The sequence below is a fragment of the Mytilus galloprovincialis genome, chromosome 6 (assembly GCF_965363235.1).
Source record: "Mytilus galloprovincialis chromosome 6, xbMytGall1.hap1.1, whole genome shotgun sequence".
Classification (NCBI taxonomy): Eukaryota; Metazoa; Mollusca; class Bivalvia; order Mytilida; family Mytilidae; genus Mytilus; species Mytilus galloprovincialis.
In genome coordinates this window covers 19,409,081-19,434,671 of record NC_134843.1, presented here as the reverse complement: position 1 = coordinate 19,434,671, position 25,591 = coordinate 19,409,081, and the positions used below count along the sequence as shown (strand labels likewise).

At 35.6% G+C, this 25,591-nt stretch overlaps 1 long non-coding RNA gene across 1 annotated transcript; it reads left to right on the top strand.

Moving 5' to 3' along the window:
• The first annotated feature begins 987 nt into the window (after nucleotides 1–987).
• On the top strand, nucleotides 988–3,628 carry LOC143079141 (uncharacterized). The gene is made up of 2 exons (XR_012979342.1): nucleotides 988–1,243; nucleotides 2,341–3,628. It is a non-coding gene; the product is annotated as an uncharacterized LOC143079141 (long non-coding RNA).
• The last annotated feature ends 21,963 nt before the right edge of the window (nucleotides 3,629–25,591 follow it).

The window sequence follows — 25,591 nt, the reverse complement described above, 5'->3', positions numbered from 1 at the left end:
ATAAGTAACTGAGTATCAGTCGAGCGCTCAAATCATAGCTACATGTAACACCAGAGACAAGAAAACAATTGTAAAGATTTGTTTAAAAGGTACAACGTATTACACACGCATTACAAGCGAATAAGAAACTAATAGGTAAAAGGGTATCAGTTGAGCGCTGACACGGGTACATACGCGCTAATAATGTTATTTTACTTCTAAGTACCCATAAGTTACACTAAAGACAAGAAATTTGTTTACAACAATTTATTTGAAGAGTGCAAAGTATAACACACGTAGTACAAGTGAATAGTAGACGACGAAAAAGTAACCGGGTATCAGTCGAGCGCTGAAACGTGTATATATACACGCTAATAGGGTTATTTCACCTTTTAGAACTCATAGCTCACACCAGAGACATGAACAAAAATGAAAAGATAAAATTGAGAATGGATGAGAATGCATATGTCAGGCAAAAAGACAACAACCCGACCAAAGGGCAGATAACATCCGAAGGCCACCAATGGGTTTTCAACGCAGCGAGAAAATCCCGCACCCGGATGTGGTCATCAGCTGGCCCCTAAATAAAATTGTGTACTAGTTCAGTGAAAATGGACGGTCACACATAACTCTAAAAGTAAACATATACAAGTACTAAAATAAAACTAGATACCCTGAGGACCATTTAGTTGAAGTTTGAAGGTATTTGGCCCTTTAGTTTCAGAGGAGAAGATTTTTTAAATAGTTAACCACGACAGACGACGGACGACGACGGACGCAAAGTAAAGGCATAATCTAAGATGGGGGCCCTTCGGGCCCCGTTGAGCTTAAAATACACAGACTGACAAAATCAAGCTCATGACTTGAGACAGGCGCAAAAATACGGAGTTGTCAAACCAAGAATTTATTTAAAAGGTGCAACGTATAACAAGCGAATAAGGAATGAATAAGAAACAGGGCAAAGTCGAGCGCTGAAGCGGGTACATACGCGCTTATACACTGAAAAAAATACCTAGTAAATACTACTAGTTTGGCTAGTACTTCATTTAGAGTCCCTAGTAGATTATCAAACAACTAATTAGACTAGTATGTTTACTATCGTGGATGCATCGTATTACCAGGAACCAGCTGTGCAACTGATAACAGGATTTCCCGCCGGACGATATCATATTCGCGTGGCCAAGTTCTGTTGTACTTGAAGTGATGGCCGCAATCAAACGAATAAAGATCCTGAGTGATTTTTGGCCTAATTCATTGAAAAGCTGTAAGTATTTTAACTAATTTGTGTTTTATTTTATCGTTTTAACTTGTTTACACAAAAAAAGAACCACATCATCTCGCCTTTCACGTAAAATAAAATGTACAACAGAAGATGGTCAAGATAACCTTGTGACACGTGGAACAAACTTTATCTATTTATCTATTTAAGTTAAGATCTACAAGATGCAGATTTCGTTTTTCCAATATTAACACCTTTTCTTCTTTTTTAATACGAAAACTAATTAATAATCCTTCTATTTCACCACAGAAAACCGTAACTTAAATCCGAAACGTTTTATGATTATATAATTAAAGTGCGCCTCGTTATGAAATTAATATGGCTGCGCCCATGTAGTGAAAAAATATGAACCTGCCAAAACTAACAAAGTCAATACATGGTATATCTTTAATATTTTCACATCAAATTTGAAATTGAGAAACATTTGAAAGCACCATAGAATGTACTTGATGACATGCATGCACCATGTAGGTGTACACTTGTATCTTGACTGTGAGTGCACAAATGCATTCTAATTTCAAATAAGTAATAGCTTTTCTAAAAAGCTAGCCGTCTCTTAGCTTCAGGATGAAAGTAGAAAGTGTTAAAATTCATAAAGGCTAATACAATTTTTCCTAATTTACTAATGTTTTTTGGGGATAATTTACCAACACTGGATTAGAAAGGGTGGTGCCTTAACTGTTTTTTTTAATTAAATATGAAAATATTTATAAAAGTATATTTTAAACATGGCTCTGGGATAATTATTGTTTTTGTCAGTATTTTAACTCTCTGTATAGCAGTATAATTGTAGATATAATATTAATGCATACATATTACACTCTTTAATGTCTTACTTGAAATAATTGTATGCAATTGCATTAAAAAGCTATAAAAAAAAGCACATAAATGTTCAGTGTGTATCTATATATGTCTGACATGATGACTCACCTACATTGTATCACACATAGAAACAAAGTGAAATATAGTTTTTTAAATACTATGTATTAGTAGAAATTGACAGTAGAGTTCTAGTTAATCTATATTAATTAATATTGACAACACTACATGTAGTTTTATTATGGATTTTTGTATAATTTCAGGTTCTGAAAAAATCACAGGGAATGATAAATTTAGACAAGAAGGATCGACCACCAACATGCTACACTTACTGGAACTTAAAAAACCTGCAATTCACAATAACAAGCCAAAGACTAGTATTACCGTACAAAGTGGTTTAGGGTATGGTCCCAGCTATCCAAACCTGACAAATTATTGGTAACAAGCAATCTTTACCAAAAAGGAACATCAAGCCGACACGCTTTGCAGACTTTGAAAGTGATAGTTTATAAATTTTGTTAAGGCTATTGAACAACAAACTGTGAAAACAAGCAATTTAAAAACACATTCTTCGTCAAAACTGTGTCAGATTCATTGAAAGAAGATGTAGTGCATGCGCCAAGTCAGTTGAGAGCTTCAAAACAGCTCACCAAGGCCGTCAATAGGAGTCCGCTCTCCCGTCAAGTTCAAGCCAGAATTGGGACCTTCAATGTAACAATGCAGATACATTTAGCATGAAAAGTTTTATATAATGAACATTTATATTTATATCTATTGATGTTTCAGTACAAGTATGATTATTTGTTTTTGTTGTGATCTATGACATACATTTATACATGTAGTATAAACAATTTTGAGAAAGTGTTATCTGTATACATGACAGTTCCGTGAAAATGTTAACCAACTTTTGCGTCAATTTATTCATTCATTTAAAAATAGATACAAGCCAATATTAGAATTCAATAGATTAAGACTATAAAATCAGTTTTGACCTAGGCCTGTTCAAGTTTATTAAGGTCAAAATAAGATAAAACAAAGTTTCATAATATAAAATATCAATGTAGGAGCAAACGGTGAAAATGATTTAGATCCTAGTGCAATATGAGATGGGTGACATGTATTTAGATCCTGGTGCTCTAGAGGGGTGACATTGAGTTGGATCTGTTTGTTCAAACTAAAATTTACAGTGCTTTAAAAAATGATAAGTGATCATGCTTTATAAAGTTAAAAACTGTTAGGTACAATCTGTATACTTACTTTCTGACAATTTATTAAACTGACGTTTTAAATGTTTTTCATCGAAATGACTTTAGAATTGTAAACTGAATATTCCAAATACATGTATGAAATATTGTTAATATTGATTAAGGTACAGCTTATTAACGGTTTTGAAACATGAATTTAAATGGTTACTTTGAAGTAAATTGAGAACATGTTACCTATTTGTTTGTTGTTGGTTGGACACCTTTTTCTATACTTGAAATTAACTACTTTGTATTGTTTACAGTTCTGATGTTATGCATCTTATGTAAATAAAATATGTAGGATTTATCTTTAAAATTATTTTGCTGAACCTCACACACTGACAAATTTAGTAAGGTAACTGTAAAGCTTTCAGGCCTAACATGGCGAAATTTAAGTGAGAATGTGTGAAAGAGAAAACAACAAGAACAAGGAGTGAAAAGAAATAGTTTTGTCTTTATTGACATTGAAGGTCAATCATCACTACAGATGCAACAAATTTTTATCTGCATTCATTGGCAACCAAAGTATACATTGTAAGTCAATTCATATTGAGGATGTTTTTGCTAGTCTTTTCAGGTCATTGTTGTATATTTATCTTTCACAATTATTGCTATTGTCATTGTGTTTCCTGAATTGAATTGAAACACATATAACTACCTAGAAGCTTCCTGTTGATTTTACTGACTGAGTGATGGATTTAGGGGCCCTTAGGCCCCTTTCATGGGAAAAATTTAATTGATTATACAGTGAAAAATTTAACTATTACTTGAGCGAGCCCCCTTTTATGGCAGTCCCCTTTATTAAAAAAAAAATGGATTTATCATTTTGAACTTTGTACCAGTACAATAGAGAAATAGCTATAAGAAATTGCACTGCTATGAAACTATGCATACAAACCAAAATAAAAAAGAATCCGTAATCCAGTAACATTGCTACATGTAGGTACGAAAAAGTACCACACGAGGGTGACCTGGTACAAGTACTTATACCTAGTAAAGTTACTAGCTGAAGGAGGTATTCCTACCAGGAAATGTTTGTAGAGTTACTTGAAGCTAGTAGAATCACTAATCTTACCATGTATTTGCCACTAGGAGGACCTAGTTATGTTACTAAAAGGTAGTAAAATTACTTATTCAGACTAGTAAAGTCACCAAGCAGTCTAGCAAAATTACTAGGGGTTCCTAGTGTAATTACTAAGTAGCCTAGTAAATTTACCTTGATGGCCTAGTATAGTTACTAAGTAGGCTAGTAAATATACTTCTGGCCTAGTAATCTCATGGACAGTAAGTTTACTATTTTACCTAGTAGAGATTACTAGGTATTTTTTTCAGTGTAGGGTTATTTCACCTATAAGAACCCATATAGCTAGCACCAGAGACCATAACAATCAGAATGATTCTTTTTAAAGGTGCAACATATAACACACGTATTTTAAGCAAAAAAGGAAATAATAAGTAACAGGGTATCAGTCGAGCGCTGAAACGATTACGGGATCCCGCTTACATGTTTAACCCCGCCACATTCTGTATGTATGTGTCTGTCCGAAAACAGGAGCCTGTAATTCAGTAGTTGTCGTTTTTTGATGTGTTACATATTTGGTTTTCTTTCATTTTTGTACATAAATTAGGCAGTTAAGGTAGCACTCCACAGTTAGAAAATAAAATTAAAAATGAGCCACAAAATGTTTTATCATCTCCTATTCCTGGATTTCTAATACATTAACCTCGGGGGGGCCACTTGCTATATAACTAGTGGTAGGGATGAGCCGCTGGAATAGGTCACTTTTTCATGCTCTATGATATATGAAAAGGGTGAGAAATTCAGATGAAATATATCAATAGGTTGATATTATCACTTGCTTGATTATATCATAAGTATCTGAAACTAATCAGATGTCCGTATTTATTCTTGATGCGGTTAAACCACAGTCGTAAATGCATCAGTTATTTGTCAAACCAATTAAACTCTATTTATTCTGATGTGGTATTTCCACTGATGCCAGTGATAGATGCAATAAATCCAACTATTTTGACATTTGCACCTAATTATCATTCAAGGGTTTGTATACATAAAACATGATAACAATTATTTAAAGAAATTCCATTGTGACAGCGTCCTTTACGAGGGAACGGCAATGAAACTGTTTCTCAGTTTTTAATTAATATTTAAACATGTTAAAATCAGTGGTGTTACGCTCTGGGGTGATATTACATTTATCTGACAATAGATGTAATACCATCTATGATCTAACCAAATGTATTTTATATGTATTGTATTTTGGAATTGAAATATCTTTATAATGAAAGATGTAAAATGGGCAATAAGAAAAAAGTGTTTAAGATTAAGACGAATTTATTGGAAAAGAAGGTGATTTTATTGCGACTATTTTGCTTCTTAACAAGAACGTAATGATGAGCGGTGAAAATATTGAAATATATCTATAGGTCTATTTTTTGTTAATTAATATATGACAAGGTATATATTTTTGATTAACAAAATATATGAAAAGGGTGGGGTACTTGATGTCTCAGCTGCTCACCCCTACCAAGAAAAGTTTGAAGTGGCCCCCCCGAGACATTAACCTTACTGTTTGTGTTGTACATGTGCATATGTATGTAATCAGTATCTTCCATAGAATTAATTTTTCAAAGTTAAAAGGGTGAAAAATAATTCCTTTTATGTGTATCCATGGCAACATTCTGCATTTATTTACAATAAAATATTGCAAAAAGGGGGGGTAAACATGTCACATATCCCCCCAAAATTTGGATCAAACTAGAATTTCAATGCCTTTGAGTGATACCTTTTTAGAAACTGTTTGCATAGATCTTCCTAATGATCAAATAAAAAATGGGTGTCTTTCGCCTCATTTTTTCGTAAAATCTAATCACAAACTTCGTGCCACAAAAAGTTGGAAAAAAACGGTAAGCGGAAGAAGGGATCCCGTAGACCGCCCTACGTCACGATTCATGAATTATGCATATTCTATTTATAGGCTATTTATAAACGATTCTGAAAATACTTATTCTAAAAATAGAATATTCTCAACATGTACAACTATTTAAAAAAAACCGATTCAAAATCATTAACTTTCATGTAACACGGTGAATTTGCTTTATTTATTTTGTTTATCACATGAAAAAAAGGAAAATGTACCGCATTACAGTAGCATATATCATAGTACAAATATATATTCCTTTTTAAAATACACATGATACATTTCATATAGGTATGATAAACAGTAGGACTTTGTGCCTTAATTATGTTGTAAAGACCTGCAAATGTCACATGCACGTGGTCCCATGGCTTTGGATATACTATGGAGTTAATAATATTTTTATTATCCGTTTAAAAGAGTATTTTTATGTAGGCAAATTGAAAAAAGATGTAGCTTAATACACATGTTAAACATGTTACACGTACTAAGCTTTACAGGAGTGTGAGAGGGTGTTTAAACTGGTCTGCGTTTAAAGAAACGAATCTGTAATCTGACCCCCTGTTGTCTGACCATTCTACTATAGCTGGACGTTCTATAGGAACCATTGTTACTTGTTTACAATAAAGCTACTATTAGGGCGTTCTACAGGATCCCCTGGTCGTTCTACATGATCCCCTGTTGTCTGAACCTTATATATCTACTACAAAACGTTCTATAGGATCCCTTATATTGTTTGTTTATCATGTATACACTAAAAGGCGTTCTACAGGATCCCCCTGGGCAGTCTACAGGATCCCTTGTTGTCTGAATATTATATATATATATCTACTATAGTATAGAACGTTCTATAGGAACAAGCTTTTGGTCAGGATTCTTCTGAAAAAGCTCAAACCAAATTTATGAAATATATTCTTGGTGTAAACAGAAAGTCAAGTAATATAGCTGTAATGTCAGAGATTGGTAGATTTCCTATGTATTTTACTATAATTTTATCAATGTTAAAATATTGTCATAGACTGGAACGTTTGAAAGAAGGATTATTATTTGATGCATTTATATGTTGTAAACATACAGTTACATAGTTCTAATGTAAATACATGGTATTCTAGTATAGATTATATTCAGAGAGAGATTGAATTACCAAATTTTGACCAATCAATTGGTTCTTTATGTCAGTATGTTAAAAATAAACTATGTAAAAGTAATTTCACATTTTGGAATAAACTGAAGTATAAAACAATTAACTCCCAAAAAGGGAAAAAATTGTTTTAAAAAAGAAAAATATTTAGAATTACGGGACTCAAATAAAAAGACAGTCAATTTGTAAATTAAGAATAAGCGCTCACTCTTTAAAAATTGAGACAAACAGAAATTCAAAAAAACATGTAGAAAGATCTGAGCGTCTTTGTTCTAATTGCTCACTCGGTAAAGTTGAAGATGAGCTTCATTTTTTATTAGAATGCCCTCTTTATGATATTCAAAGGGACGATTTTTTCCAAGACATTTCTAACAATTGTTATAATTTTATAACTTTAAATAAATCTTCTAAATTTTATGGCTCTTGACCCAAGAAAATGTTACTCTTATGGAAGAACTGGGCTGTTATATTGGTGACTTTTTTTAATTAAGGATATCAGATATGAACACTGACACTAAGTCAAGTAAACAATTTGAGAATAAATACATATATAATGTAATTTTATTATTCTTTTATTCACACTATATTTGTGGTTTTTGGCTTGATTCTGACCAATGATTATATTCCAAAAATATATATGTGTATGCCTTTATTATTGTTGTTGTTACCAATTATGTAAATCAATTGTATCTGATTCTATGCCCTTTATGGGCCCTGTAAATTTTGGAAAAAATATATATAGGATCCCATATTGTTTGTTTATCATGAATATACTAAAGGGCGTGTTCTCCAGATCCCCTGTTGTCTGAAAATAATATATTAACTATAGAACGTTCTATAGGATACCCTATTGTTTGTTTTTGATGTATCTACTAGGCTAAGAGAACGTTCTATAGAATCCCCTGTTGTTTGTTTATCATGTTTATACTAGAGGACTCTCTACTGGATCCCTTGGTTGGTCTGTGGGATCCCCTGTTTTCTCAAAATTATATATAAACTATAGAACGTTCTATAGGATACCATATTGTTTGTTATTGATGTATCTACTAGGCTAAGAGAACGTTCTACAGGATCCCCTGTTGTTTGTTTTTCAAGTGTATACTATAGGGCGTTCTACAGGATCCCCTTGGCGGTCTACAGGATCCCGTTTTCTCAACATTATATATCTACTATAAGACGTTCTACAGGATCCCCTGTTGTTTGTTTTTCAAGTGTATACTATAGGGCGTTCTACATGACCCCCTAGGCGGTCTACAGGATCCCCTGTTTTCTCAACATTATATATCTACTATAAGACGTTCTATAGGTTCCCCTGTTGTTTGTTTATCAAGTATATACTATAAGACTTTCTACGGGATTCCTTGGTCGGTCTGTGGGATCCCCTGCTTTCTCAACATTATTGTTTACTATAAGACGTTCTACAGGATCCCCTGTTGTTTGTTTTTCAAGTGTATACTATAGGGCGGTCTACATGACCCCCTAGGCGGTCTACAGGATCCCCTGTTTTCTCAACATTATAAATCTACTAAAAGACGTTCTATAGGTTCCCCTGTTGTTTGTTTATCAAGTATGTACTAGACTTTCTACGGGATCCCTTGGTCGGTCTGTGGGATCCCTTGGTCGGTCTGTGGGATCCCCTGCTTTCTCAACATTATTGTTTACTATAAGACGTTCTACAGGATCTCCTGTTGTTTGTTTTTCAAGTGTATACTATAGGGCGTTCTACATGACCCCCTAGGCGGTCTACAGGATCCTCTGGGCGGTCTACAGGATCCCCTGTTTTTTCAACATTATAAATCTACTAAAAGACGTTCTATAGGTTCCCCTGTTGTCTGTTTATCAAGTATGTACTATAAGACTTTCTACGGGATCCCTTGGTCGGTCTGTGGGTTCCCCTGCTTTCTCAACATTATTGTTTACTATAAGACGTTCTACAGGATCCCATGTTGTTTGTTTTTCAAGTATATACTATAGGGCGTTCTACAGAATACCTGAGCGATCTACAGGATACCCTGTTTATAAAAATTATGCATTTAAGATAATACTTTCAATAGGTTCCCCTGTTGTTTGTTTGTCATGTATATACTATAAGACTTTCTATAGGATCCCTTGGTTGGTCTACAGGATCTTCTCTTTTTTCAACATTATTTATCTACTATAAGACGTTCTCTAGGGTCCCTTGTTGTTTGTTGTTCATGTTTATACTATAGAGCGTTCTACAGTATCCCATGGGCGGTCAGCAGGATCCCCTGTTTTCTCAACATTATATAGCTACTATATGACGTTCTATAGGATCCCCTGTTTGTTTTTCAAGTGTATACTATAGGGCGTTCTACAGGATCCCCTAGGCGGTCTATAGGATCCCCTGTTTTCTCAACATTATATATCTACTATATGACGTTCTATAGGGCCCCCTGTTGTTTGTTTTTCAAGTGTATACTATATGGCGTTCTACAGGATCCCCTAGGCGGTCTACAGGATCCCCCATTTTTCTCAACATTATTTATCTTCTATAAGACGTTCTATAGGATCCCCTGTTGTTTGTTTTTCAAGTGTATACTATAGGGCGGTCTACATGACCCCCTAGGCGGTCTACAGGATCCCCTGTTTTCTCAACATTATAAATCTACTAAAAGACGTTCTATAGGTTCCCCTGTTGTTTGTTTATCAAGTATGTACTAGACTTTCTACGGGATCCCTTGGTCGGTCTGTGGGATCCCCTGCTTTCTCAACATTATTGTTTACTATAAGACGTTCTACAGGATCTCCTGTTGTTTGTTTTTCAAGTGTATACTATAGGGCGTTCTACATGACCCCCTAGGCGGTCTACAGGATCCTCTGGGCGGTCTACAGGATCCCCTGTTTTTTCAACATTATAAATCTACTAAAAGACGTTCTATAGGTTCCCCTGTTGTCTGTTTATCAAGTATGTACTATAAGACTTTCTACGGGATCCCTTGGTCGGTCTGTGGGTTCCCCTGCTTTCTCAACATTATTGTTTACTATAAGACGTTCTACAGGATCCCATGTTGTTTGTTTTTCAAGTATATACTATAGGGCGTTCTACAGAATACCTGAGCGATCTACAGGATACCCTGTTTATAAAAATTATGCATTTAAGATAATACTTTCAATAGGTTCCCCTGTTGTTTGTTTGTCATGTATATACTATAAGACTTTCTATAGGATCCCTTGGTTGGTCTACAGGATCTTCTCTTTTTTCAACATTATTTATCTACTATAAGACGTTCTCTAGGGTCCCTTGTTGTTTGTTGTTCATGTTTATACTATAGAGCGTTCTACAGTATCCCATGGGCGGTCAGCAGGATCCCCTGTTTTCTCAACATTATATAGCTACTATATGACGTTCTATAGGATCCCCTGTTTGTTTTTCAAGTGTATACTATAGGGCGTTCTACAGGATCCCCTAGGCGGTCTATAGGATCCCCTGTTTTCTCAACATTATATATCTACTATATGACGTTCTATAGGGCCCCCTGTTGTTTGTTTTTCAAGTGTATACTATATGGCGTTCTACAGGATCCCCTAGGCGGTCTACAGGATCCCCCATTTTTCTCAACATTATTTATCTTCTATAAGACGTTCTATAGGATCCCCTGTTGTTTGTTTTTCAAGTGTATACTATATGGCGTTCTACAGGATCCCCTAGGCGGTCTACAGGATCCCCTGTTTTTTCAACATGATATATATACTATAGGACGTTCTATAGGGTCCCCTGTTGTTTGTTGTTCATGTTTATATTATAGGGCGTTCTACAGTATCCCCTGGGCAGTCTGCAGGATCCCCTGTTTTCTAAACATTATTTATCTACTATAAGACGTTCTATAGGATCCCCTGTTGTTTATTTTTCAAGTATATAGTATAGGGCGTTCTACAGGATCCCCTGTTGTCTTAAAATTATATATCTACTATAAGACGTTAATAGGACCCCCCTGTTGATTGTTTTTCAAGTGTATATTATAGGGCGTTCTACAGGATCCCCTACTTTCTCAAAATTATATATCTACTATAAGACGTTCTATAGGATCCCCTGTTGTTTGTTGTTTATTCACTGGGCGGTCTACACGATCCCCTGTTGTCTGAAAATTATATATATATACTATAAGGACGTACTATAAGACCCCAATTGATTGTTTTTTATGTTTATACTATAGGTCGTTCTACAGGATCCCCAGGGCGGTCTACAGGATCCTTTTTTGTTAAACGGGATCCCCAGGGCGGTCTACAGGATCCTTTTTTGTTAAAAATTAGGCATCTGAGAAAGGATGTTTGTTTTTCATGTGTATACTATAAGGCTTTTATGATCCCTTGGGCGGTCTGCGGGATCTCCTGTTTTCTCAACGTTATATATCTAAAATAGGATGTTCTATAGGGTCCCCTGTTGGTGTTGTTAGTGTTTATTTTAAAGGGCGTTCTACAGTATCCTCATTTGTCTAAACATTATATATCTACTATAGAACGTTTTATAGGATTCCATATAGTGTTTGTTTATTATGTATCTACTAAAGGGCGTTCTACAGGATCCACTGTTGTCTGAACATTATATATCTACTATAGAAAATTCTTTATGATCCCCTATTGTTTGTTTATCGTGTATATACTAAGGGGCGTTCTACAGGATCCCCTGGGCGGTCTACAGGATACCCTGTTGTCTGACCATTATATATCTGCTAAAGGACGCTGTACAGTTTCGACTGTTGTTTTTTTTTTTCATGTATATATTAGAGGGCGTTAATATATGCTCCCATGGGCGGTCGATATGATCCCCTGTGATTAAATAGTTGTGTATCTGAACAGGGCGTTCTATAGGATCGCCAGGGCGGTCTATATGATCCTATTGTTTGGTTATCATGTATTCACTAGATTTATCTACTAGAGAGCGTTCTATGGGATCTCCTGTTGGGTCTATATGATCACCTGTTGTGTTGTAATAGTGCATCTGCTATAGGGCGTTCTATAGGTTCCCCGGGGCGGTCTATATGATCCCCTGTTGGTTGTTAATCATGAATCTATAACATGTTGTTTTATAAGATCCCCTGGGCGGTCTATAGGACCCCGTATTGTTTCATAATCGCGCATCTGTTAAATGGAATTCTTTGGGATCCCCGGGTCGGTCCATAGGATCCTCTGCATGTTGTTTGTTCAACATGTTTCTTCTAGAGGGTGTTCCATAAAATCCAAGGGTCGGTCTATAGGAGCTCTTTAGTTTTTTCATCATGTATCTATTAGAGGGCGTTATATATATGCTCCCATGGGCGGTCGATATGATCCCCTGTTGTTTAATATTTGTTTATCTGTATAGGGCGTTCTATAGGATCCCCGGGGCGTTCTATAGGATCCCATTGTTTGGTTATCATGTATTCACTAGATTTATCTACTAAAGAGCGTTCTATGGGATCCCCTGTTGGGTCTATAGGATCACCTGTTGTGTTATAATCGTGTCTGCTATAGGGCGTTCTATAGGTTCTCCGGGGCGGTGAATATGATCCCTGTTGTTTGTTCAACATGTTTCTTCTAGAGGTGTTCCATAAAACCCCAGGGTCGGTCTATAGTAGCACTGTAGTTTCATCATGTATCTATTAGAGGGCGTTATATTTATGCTCCCATATGCGTTCTTTATGATCCCTTGTGGTTTAATAATTGCTATACGGCGTTCTAAATGATCCCCGGGGCGGTCTATAGGATCCCCTGTTGTTTGTTTATAATGTATCTATAACAGGTTGTTCTATACGATCCCCTGGGCTGTCTATAGGATCCCCTGTTGGTTGTTCATCATGTATCTATAACAGGTTGTTCTATACGATCCCCTGGGCGGTCTATAGGAGTCCATTTTGTTTAATAATCGCGCATATTCCAGTGGCGGATCCAGAAATTTTCATAAGTGGGGGCCCACTGACTGACCTAAGAGGGGGCCCGCTCCAGTCACGCTTCAGTGATTCCCTATATAAGCAACCAAAGCCCCCTGCCCCCCCCCTAAATCCGCCTCTGCATTCTAAAGTGCGTTCTATAGGATCCCCGGGTCTGTCTATAGGATACCCTATTGTTTATACCTTGGCGGTCATGATATTCAATATACAAAGTAGGTGTCAACAATTTGTATGATCCTCAGAACTACATATACCTAGTAGTAGGTAGTTGTGTTTTTTTAGTATAAATTTTATTTCAAAATTGCTGACGGTAACCTAGCAATGGCAAGGTCGTCTGGAAACTTGACAACAGTATGACATCCGCCTTTGCTCGCAATGCCAATTCTATTTGTTTTCGTATTCTTATATATTTGTACAGACAGGAGAAAAGAAATTGACCCGTCTTTTAATATCCCTTTCCGATATATTGATGATGTACTGTCTATTAATGATAATAGATTCAATGAGTATAATGGCAAGCCGTTTTACTATTTATTCTAACTTCAAGATAGCTCATATAATATATCAGATATTTCAAATGATATATAAAATCTCTCTCTCATATATAATATATGAGATATCTAATATACTATACAAGATATCTCATATAATATATAATATATAAGATATTTTATATAATTTACTCTTTATAAAATATCTTATCAACTTTAAAAGATAGCTTATATACTTTATAAGATATCTTATTAATTCAATAAGATATATTATACACTTAAGAAGATGTATTATAAACGAAATGAAAAAAAAAAGAAACGAACAATAACAATATGCCCCCTTTGAAAGGGATAACAAAGAACGTCCTATAGCAGATGCACGATTATTAAACAAGAGGGGATCCTAAGACCGACCCGGGGATCCTATAGACCTCCCTGGGAATCATATAGAACGCCCTATAGCAGATACACGAATATTGCACAACAGGCGATCCTATAGACCCAACAGGGGATCCCATAGAACGCTCCCTAGAAGATACGTGATTACCAAACAACGGGATCCTATAGAACACCCTATAGCAGATACACAATTATTAAACCACAGGGAATCCTACAGACCGCACAGGGGACCCTGTAGAATGCCCTCCAATAGATACATTATGAACAAACAACAGGGCTCCTATAGACCGACCTAGAGATTCTATAGACCGACCCGGGGATCTTAAAGAACGCCCTAAAGCAGATGCACGATTATTAAACAATACGGGATCATATAGAACACCCAGGGAATCATATAGAACGCCCTGTTATAGATACATGATGAACAACCAACAGGGGATCCTATAGACCGCCCCGGGGATCCTATAGAACGCCCTATAGCAGATACACGATTATTCAACAATAGGGGATCCTAAATAGGACACCTTCAAGTGGATATATCTAGCAGATACACAAATATTAAACAATAGGATATAAAACGCCCTGTTATGGATACATGATGCACAACGAACAGGGGAACTTATTAACGGTCAAGAGAATCTTATAGAACGCATTATACTGGAAACATAATGAAAAAAATAACCAGGGGATCCTATAGACCGCCCCGGGATCCCATATAACACCGTATAGCAGCTACACGATTATTAAACAAGAAGTGATCATATAGACCCAACATGGGATCATATAGAACGTTCTCTAGTAGATACATGATAAACAAACAACAGGATCCTATAGACAGTCCCGGGGGTCCTATAGAATGCCCTCTAATAGATACATGACGAACAAACAACTTAGATCGACCTTTGTATTATATCGAACACCCTCTAGAAAATACATGGTGAACAAACAACAGGGGGTCCTTTAGAACGACCCAAGGATTCTATAGAACGCCCTATAGCAGATTCACGATTATAAAACAATAGGGGATCTTATAGGCTGACCGGAGATCCTATAGAAAGCCCTATAGCAGATGCACAATTATTAAACAACAAGGGATCCTATAGAACGCCCTGTTATTGATGCATGATGAACAACCAACAGGGGAACATATAGACGGCCCAGAGGATCTTAAAGAACGTCTTATACTAGAAACATAATGAACAAACAGCAGGTTATTCTATAGACCGCCCCGGAGATCCTATAGAACGCCCTATAGCATGCAGATACACCACTATTAAACAACAGGGGATCCTATAAAACGCCCTCTAGTATATACGTAAAGTAGATACATGTTTAGAAAAACAGAGGAACCTATAGAAGGTCCTATCCTAGATGCATATAAATCAAACAGGGGATCCTGAATAATATATAATGCTCAGACAACAGGAGATCCTGTAGAACGCCCTATAGTATAAACATGAAAAACAATCAACAGGGGATCCTATAGAACGTCCTATGATAGATATATAATGTTGAGAAAAAAGGGGATCCTGCAGACCGCCCAAGGGATCATAAACGCCCTATAATATATACATAATAAAAAAAGAACCAGGGAACCTATTGAATTTCCTATCTCAGATGCATATTTTTTTTAACAAAAGGGGATTCTGTAGACCGCCCAGGGGTTCCCGTAGAACGCCCTTATAGCATAAATATGAAAAACAAAGAACAGGGGAACCTATAGAATTTCCTATCTCATATGCATATTTTTTTAACAAAAGGGGATTCCGTAGACCGCCCAAGGTATCCTGTAGAACGCCCGATAGTATAAACATAAAAACAAACAATCAACAGGGCATCCTGTAGACCGCCTAGGAGATCCGGTAGAACGCCCTTTAGTATATAAATAATAAACAAACAATATAGGGAATCCAATAGTAGATATATAATGTTCAGACAAAAGGCGATCCTGTAGACTGCCTAGGGGATCCTATTGAACGCCCTTTAGTATATAAATGATAAACAAACAACATGGGATCCTACAGGATCCCTTGGGCGGTCTACAGAATACCCTGTTGTCTTTACATTATATATGTACTATAGAACGTTCTATAAGACCCCCTGTTGATTGTTTTTCATGTTTATACTATAGGGCGTTCTAAAGGATCACCTGTTTTCTCAACATTATTTATCTACTATAAGACGTTCTGTAGAACGCCCTTTAGTATATACATGATTATCAAACAATAGGGGATACTTTAGAACGTCTTATAGTAGATATTTATTTTTAAACAAATGGGGATCCTGTAGACCGCCCAGTGGATCATGTAGAACGCCCTATAGTATAAACATAAAAAAACAATCAACAGGGCATCCTATAGACCGCCCATAGTATCCTGTAGAAGGCCCTTTAGTATAAACATGAAAAACAATCAACAGAACGTCCTATAGTACATATATTATGTTGAAAAACAAAGATTCCTGCAGACCGCCCAAGGGATCATATAGAAAGCCCTATAGTATAAACATGAAAAACAATCAACAGGGAATCTTAAAGGGAAACTTCGCAAAAAAATCAAAAATTGATATTATGTTCATTCTGTATAAAAATGCTCAAATTCATAGATATTAAAGTTTTATTCCGCTAGATAAGCGATCACCATCGATTTTAAATTTAAAGTATTAATTCTCTGAGTTCCGCCATTTTGTCCTTCTTTCCCGATTAATGAAACGATATGTCTATAAACCACAAAGAAACAAAACTACAGTAACCGATGTAGTCGTAATTGCGTGTCGATATCTTGTCAATCGTACGGTTGTTTTATCCGACTAACTAACCATGGTCTGTTGTTTTTAAACTTGATATTGGAATTAGGTGAAAAGTCAAAGTTGAAATCATAAATAAGTGTTCCGTGAAAATTGTTTTCGAAAATCTAATTTGTTCATAATTCTTTAAAGTAATAAACCGTTTTCAAATAAATTTTTATCTTCCCTCTTCTGATTACCAGCATGGCTAAAGGTATTACTTCCAAAGGTATTGTGAGGGGTGTGAGGTGACACGTCCATGTATTCAAGCGATTTCCTGTCGGGCTTGCAAGTTCACGCATCGTTTCACTTCTGCAGGTATTGATCAGTGTACACGGCTGATAACATTTAACTTTCCATTTTGAACTATCAGATGTATAATATACAACTCTGTCTTACTTGTCATTACCAAACTCATACGCTTGTTTATAAATAACATTTCTGGCGTAAAGAATATTATTCATAAAAATATAAATAATACCCAAAAAATAAGATTTGATGAAATTAAAATCTATTTAAATATTTTTTCCCAGGGTGAATTTGGGAAAATGTAATATATACTCATTGTCAAAAGTGAAGGACAGATTGGAACATACCAGAAATATTGATTTAAAAATATGTACGCACTTGCCGACGATTCGTTTATACGACTGGATAGAAAGTTACGGAACTATAGCGCAATTTAAAATATATACATGTATACATTGAACATAAGAAAAAAACATATATTTTGAATAAATAGGGGTAAAAGTGTTGTAAATAGACTAGTCCACGTATGCCAACAGTATGTAATCATCGAATGTCGATAGACTATTGTATACCAGAAGAACAAGAAGAGAACCAATTTGATTTAAATACAGGTCGATGTATAACTTTTGCTTTGGTACATTGAAGTTGTGGACATAGTAAAATCACAGATTTATATTTCAATAAGATTGTTCTCGAACAAAGGAAGGAATTCGTCATCACAATTGTTATATATGCCACTGGACGAACACTAATTATCCCGAAGGGATGTGAATATTTTGCTGGGAAACTTTTGAGTATCAAAGTTTCAAATTAATTTCGGGATTTATTTTTTTTCTTGGTATTCAATAACAGAAAAAAGAAAAAAATACTTGTCCGCTAAATAGGGGTATTCTTGTCAGATGAAAGACTTTTAGTTATATTTAAAAAAAATAGGGAAATATGACATTAAATTGGTTCTGTCTTTTTTTAAACATCGTTAAAAAGATGTGTGTCTAAGGTGAACGCTACAAGAACCCTGTAATACTAGTACGAGAGTATAGCATGTAAACATTCCTTCTCAATAATATGGTTGTATTGGAAATCTTTTCATACAGATTGACAACTCATTGTCCGATATGCATGTAATATTTGCCACATGACGCCCATAGTTCTTTCTACCATCATCATCTTATTCTTTGATATTGCTGTCAACATCGATGGTTCACACCCAAACAAAATGGGAGTAATGGACCTTCAGAGCTTCTCCGTGTTATACACTTGTGAAATATATCGACGAAATTTCTGTATTGAAATGAATATACATCTCACAAACAGGATTTTCAAATAACGATTTTGAGTAATCACCTTACAAACCAATATAAACGTATGGCAAGATATAACCATGAAGGAATTTAGTTTTTGTCAGACACAAGAACTCATCACTATCATAAACGTATACGTATATATGCATACAATTTCAACTATCAAGAACAAGCGGTCGGTGTCGATAGTCCGTTTTCTAACTGTTCGAGTTAGACATGTCACTTGTTCATTCTTGAAAGCCTTCATATTCCCCGTCTAACGATGGGAACTGTTTCTGATTGTGTTGACTATAAATGCTTGTATGGTAATTCTGTTGTTTATCTGTACAAGCGGTTGCATTTCCTCTCCTTTCCCAACAAACAAACGAACGAAACGCTACTAGTCTGCTTTCTCTGGAGCTCATCCTCAATGGCTCTTATACGTCAGGAAACTTACATGTATACTAATAATGATTGTTTTAAGAACAACGATGTCTGGATGAACTATTCTAAATTCGTCAATATCAGTTATGCATGACTAAAATATAACTTTTATTACAACTACTGTATTACTTATTTGGATTAATGACGGCTATCATGTTCAACATTGCACAACTATTATCATAGAATTAAAAAAAAAATCCTCAAAAATCCTTAAAAAAAAATAATGCCTTAGCTTAGATAATTGGTATTTTTTCACAAAAAGTTCGTGTAAATGATTGTCAAATGAATTTAATTATGTAAGAATAAAATGTTAAAAAGAAACTAAAAAAAAACCCATGTATGTTGTATTTTTTTGTCAATTAAAAACTTTAAAATTGATAGTTTCATTAGCATTTAAACACAGCCAGATTTGAATACAAGTTAAGAAATTCCGGTAAAGTCAATGATATCAAACAGATGTACAATGGTATATCAAATTGGGTAATATTGCATTTAGTTTTTATTAAAGATTAAAACTACTATTTTTTACTTCATATTTGAATCTTTACGCCAATTGCCGCTAAGAAAGTAATCAAAAATTGTTTCCTTTTATTTTTATACATTTTCGGATTTACGAATCTGAATTTTATTTTCAATTAATTTACACAATTTAATTATTGAATCTTTATTCTCATCGTGTATTAAATCTTAGTGTATTAACATCGTGACATCATACTCTTTCTAATCCTTTCTGTATATCCTTTCCAAATAACAACATTTATACCTGTGTACGCTTGAACTCACACCTGCGGCTAAATAGCTACAAGGTAAACGAATTGACCTCAAGCCGAGAAATATACAGTGACCTTTACAAAATAATATACACACTCTGCTCACACATTAGTTGCATTGAAATGATTATCAAAACAATAACGGTAAATAGACAAGTAAATAGTAAAAATGTTCAATAAATATTTTATGAATAAAATCTCAACAATAATTAATTAAATTTATTCAAAAACATTTACTAGAGACAGAGACATATAATTTTATAGGAGTTTAATTCAATGAATACAAAACGGTATATGCATATTCATTTTCGTTCATTATTATATTGTGGTTAATAACTACGACCATTCGTCAGCTGTGCGCTTTTAATTACGTATATTGTCGATAAGCTATAAGAGTTAAACAGATTTTATTTTTTCCCAGAATTCAATAAATCGGGCTAATACGTCACGACCCACTCGAGAATTCAACCAAAAAAGTTACAAATACTTGATTTTCTCCGTTATTAGAAGGAATATAAATTTAAAACTTTGCAGATGTGTTTTTTATGTTAAGATGAACATAATTAGATGATAAGTAAAAAATCGCGGAATTTCCCTTTAAAGAACGCCATTTAGTACATATATATAACGTAAAGACAACTGGTGATCCTTTAAAACGCCCTATAGTATAAACATGAAAAACAATCAACAGGGGGTCTTATAGAACGTCCTATAGTACATATATTATGTTGAAAAACAGAGATCCCTGCAGACAACCCAAAGTTTCCCGCAGACCGCCCAAGGGATCATATAGAAAGCCCTACAGTATAAACATGAAAGACAATCAACAGGGGATCTTATAGAACGCCATTTAGTACATATATAATGTAAAGACAACAGGGTATCATGTAGACCGCCCAAGGGATCCTGTAGAACGCCCTTCAGTATATACATGATTAACAAACAATAGGGGATCCTATAGAACGTCTTATAGTAGATATATTATGTTGAGAAAACAGGGGATCCTGTAGAACGCCCAGGGTATCCTATAGAACGCCCTATAGTATATAAATGAAAAACAAACAACAGGGGATACTTTAGAACGTCTTATAGTAGATATATATTTTTAAACAAATGGGGATCCTGTAGACCGCCTAGTGGATCCTGTAGAACGCCCTATAGTATATACATGATTAACAAACTATCGGGGATCCTAAAGAACGTCTTATTATAGATATATTATGTTGAGAAAACAGGGGATCCTGTAGAACGCCCTATAGTATATAAATGAAAAACAAACAACAGGAGATACTTTAGAACGTCTTACAGTAGATATATATTTTTAAACAAATGGGGATCCTGTAGACCGCCTAGTGGATCCTGTAGAACGCCCTATAGTATAAACATAAAAAACAATCAACAGTATAGACCGCCCAGGGGATCCGGTAGAACGCCCTTTAGTATATAAGTAATAAACAAACAATATAGGGATCCTATAGAACGTCCTATAGTAGATATATAATGTAAATACAACAGGGGATCCTGTAAACCGCCCATGGTATCCTGTAGAACGCCCTTTAGTATAAACATGAAAAACAATCAACAGAACGTCCTATAGTACATATATTATGTTGAAAAACAAAGATTCCTGCAGACCACCCAAGGGATCATATTGAAATCCCTATTGTATAAACATGAAAAACAATCAACAAGGGGTCTTATATATAAAACGCCTTTTAGTAAATATATAATGTAAAGACAACACGGGATCCTGAAGACCGCCCAGGGATCCTGTAGAACGCCCTTTAGTATATACTTGATTAACAAACAATAGGGGATCCTATAGAACGTCTTATAGTAGATATGTTATGTTGCGAAAACAGGGGATCCTGTAGACCGCCCAGGGGATCCTGTAGAACGCCCTATAGTATATAAATTAAAAACAAACAACAGGGGATACTTTAGAACGTCTTATAGTAGATATATATTTTTAAACAAATGGGGATCCTGTAGACCGCCTAGTGGATCCTTAGAACGCCCTATAGTATAAACATAAAAAAAAACAACCAATAGGGCATTCTGTAGACCGCCCAGAGGATCCGGTAGAACGCCTTTCAGTATATAAATAATAAACAAACAATATAGGGATCCTATAGAACGTCCTATAGTAGATATATAATTTAAAAACAACAGGGGATTCTGTAGACCGCCCATGGTATCCTGTAGAACGCCCTTTAGTATAAACATGAAAAACAATCAACAGAACGTCCTATAGTACATATATTATGTTGAAAAACAAAGATTCCTGCAGACCGCCCAATGTTTCCTACAGACCGCCCAAGGGATCATATAGAAAGCCCTATTGTATAAACATGAAAAACAATCAACAGGGGGTCTTATACATACAACGCCATTTAGTACATATATAATGTAAAGACAACAGGGGATCATAAAGACCGTCCAGGGGATCCTGTATAACGCCCTTTAATATATACTTGATTAACAAACAATAGGGGATCCTATAGAACGTCTTATAGTAGATATATTATGTTGAGAAAACAGGGGATTCCGTAGACCGACCAGGGGATCCTGTAGAACGCCCTATAGTATATACTTGAAAAACAAACAACAGGGGATCCTGTAGAACGTCTTGTAGTAGATACATAATGTTTAGAAAGCAGGGGATTACACAGACCGACCAAGGGATCCGCTAAAAAGTCCTCTAGTAGATACATCAAAAACAAACAATAGGGTAACCTATAGAACGTTCTGTAGTTTATATATAATGTTCAGACAAAAGGGGTTTCTGTAGACTGCCTAGGGATCCTATTGAACGTCCTTTAGAATATACACGATAAACAAACAACATGGAATCATATAGAACGTCTTATAGTAGATAAATAATGTAAAGACAACAGGGGATCCTGTAGACCGCCCAGGGGATCCTATAGAACGTCCTATAGTAGATAAATAATGTAAAGACAACAGGGGATCCTGTAGACCGCCCATGGTATCCTGTAGAACGCCCTTTAGTATAAACATGAAAACAATCAACAGAACGTCCTATAGTACATATATTATGTTGAAAAACAAAGATTCCTGCAGACCGCCCAATGTTTCCTACAGACCGCCCAAGGGATCATATAGAAAGCCCTATTGTATAAACATGAAAAACAATCAACAGGGGGTCTTATACATACAACGCCATTTAGTACATTTATAATGTAAAGACAACAGGAGATCATAAAGACCGTCCAGGGGATCCTGTATAACGCCCTTTAATATATACTTGATTAACAAACAATAGGGGATCCTATAGAACGTCTTATAGTAGATATATTATGTTGAGAAAACAGGGGATTCCGTAGACCGACCAGGGGATCCTGTAGAACGCCCTATAGTATATACTTGAAAAACAAACAACAGGGGATCCTGTAGAACGTCTTGTAGTAGATACATAATGTTTAGAAAGCAGGGGATTACACAGACCGACCAAGGGATCCGCTAAAAGTCCTCTAGTAGATACATCAAAAACAAACAATAGGGTAACCTATAGAACGTTCTGTAGTTTATATATAATGTTCAGACAAAAGGGGATTCTGTAGACTGCCTAGGGATCCTATTGAACGTCCTTTAGAATATACATGATAAACAAACAACATGGAATCATATAGAACGTCTTATAGTAGATAAATAATGTAAAGACAACAGGGGATCCTGTAGACCGCCCAGGGGATCCTGTAGAACGTCATATAGTAGATATATAATGTAAAGACAACAGGGGATTCTGTAGACCGCCCAGGGGATCCTGTAGAACGTCCTATAGTAGATATATAATGTAAAGACAACAGGGGATCCTGTAGACCGCCCAGGGGATCCTGTAGAACGCCCTATAGTATAAACATGAAAAACAATCAACAGGGGGTCTTATACAACGCCATTTAGTACATATATAATGTAAAGACTACAGGTATCCCGTAGACCGCCCAAGGGATCCTGTAGATCGCCCTTTAGTATATACATGATTAACAAACAATAGGGGATCCTATAATAGAACGTCTTATAGTATATAAATGAAAAACAAACAACAGGGGATACTTTAGAACGTCTTATAGTAGATATATATTTTTAAACAAACGGGGATCCTGTAGACCGCCCTTTAGTATATAAATAATAAACAAACAATATAGGGGATCCTATAGAACGTCCTATAGTAGATCCGGTATAACACCCTTTATTATATAAATAATAAACAAACAATATAGGGGATCCTATAGAACGTCCTATAGTAGATAAATAATGTAAAGACAACAGGGGATCCTGTAGACCGCCCAAGGGATCCTGTAGAACGCCCTATAGTATAAACATGAAAAACAATCAACAGGGGGTCTTGTACAACGCCATTTAGTACATATATAATGTAAAGACAACAGGTATCCCGTAGACCGCCCAAGGGATCCTGTAGATCGCCCTTTAGTATATACATGATTAACAAACAATAGGGGATCCTATAGAACGTCTTATAGTATATAAATGAAAAACAAACAACAAGGGATACTTTAGAACGTCTTATAGTAGATATATATTTTTAAACAAACGGGGATCCTGTAGACCGCCCTGGGGATCCGGTAGAACGCCCTTTCGTATAAAAAAATAATAAATAAACAATATAGGGGATCCTATAGAACGTCCTATAGTAGATCCGGTATAACACCCTTTAGTATGTAAATAATAAACAAACAATATAGGGGATCCTATAGAACGTCCTATAGTAGACATATAATGTAAAGACATCAGGGGATCCTGTAGACCGCCCAGGGGATCCTGTAGAACGTCATATAGTAGATATATAATGTAAAGACAACAGGGGATCCTGTAGACCGCCCAGGGGATCCTGTAGAACGTCCTATAGTAGATATATAATGTAAAGACAACAGGGGATCCTGTAGACCGCCCAGGGGATCCTGTAGAACGCCCTATAGTATAAACATGAAAAACAATCAACAGGTGGTCTTATACAACGCCATTTCGTACATATATAATGTAAAGACAACAGGTATCCCGTAGACCGCCCAAGGGATCCTGTAGATCGCCCTTTAGTATATACATGATTAACAAACAATAGGGGATCCTATAGAACGTCTTATAGTATATAAATGAAAAACAAACAACAGGGGATACTTTAGAACGTCTTATAGTAGATATATATTTTTAAACAAACGGGGATCCTGTAGACCGCCCAGGGGATCCGGTAGAACGCCCTTTAGTATATAAATAATAAACAAACAATAAAGGGGATCCTATAGAACGTCCTATAGTAGATCCGGTATAACACCCTTTATTATATAAATAATAAACAAACAATATAGGGGATCCTATAGAACGTCCTATAGTAGATCCGGTATAACACCCTTTATTATATAAATAATAAACAAACAATATAGGGGATCCTATAGAACGTCCTATAGTAGATAAATAATGTAAAGACAACAGGGGATCCTGTAGAACGTCCTATAGCAGATATATAATGTAAAGACAACAGGGGATCCTGTAGACCGCCCAGGGGATCCTGTAGAACGTCCTATAGTAGATATATAATGTAAAGACAACAGGGGATTCTGTAGACCGCCCAGGGGATCCTGTAGAACGCCCTATAGTATAAACATGAAAAACAATCAACAGGGGGTCTTATACAACGCCATTTAGTACATATATAATGTAAAGACTACAGGTATCCCGTAGACCGCCCAAGGGATCCTGTAGATCGCCCTTTAGTATATACATGATTAACAAACAATAGGGGATCCTATAGAACGTCTTATAGTATATAAATGAAAAACAAACAACAGGGGATACTTTAGAACGTCTTATAGTAGATATATATTTTTAAACAAACGGGGATCCTGTAG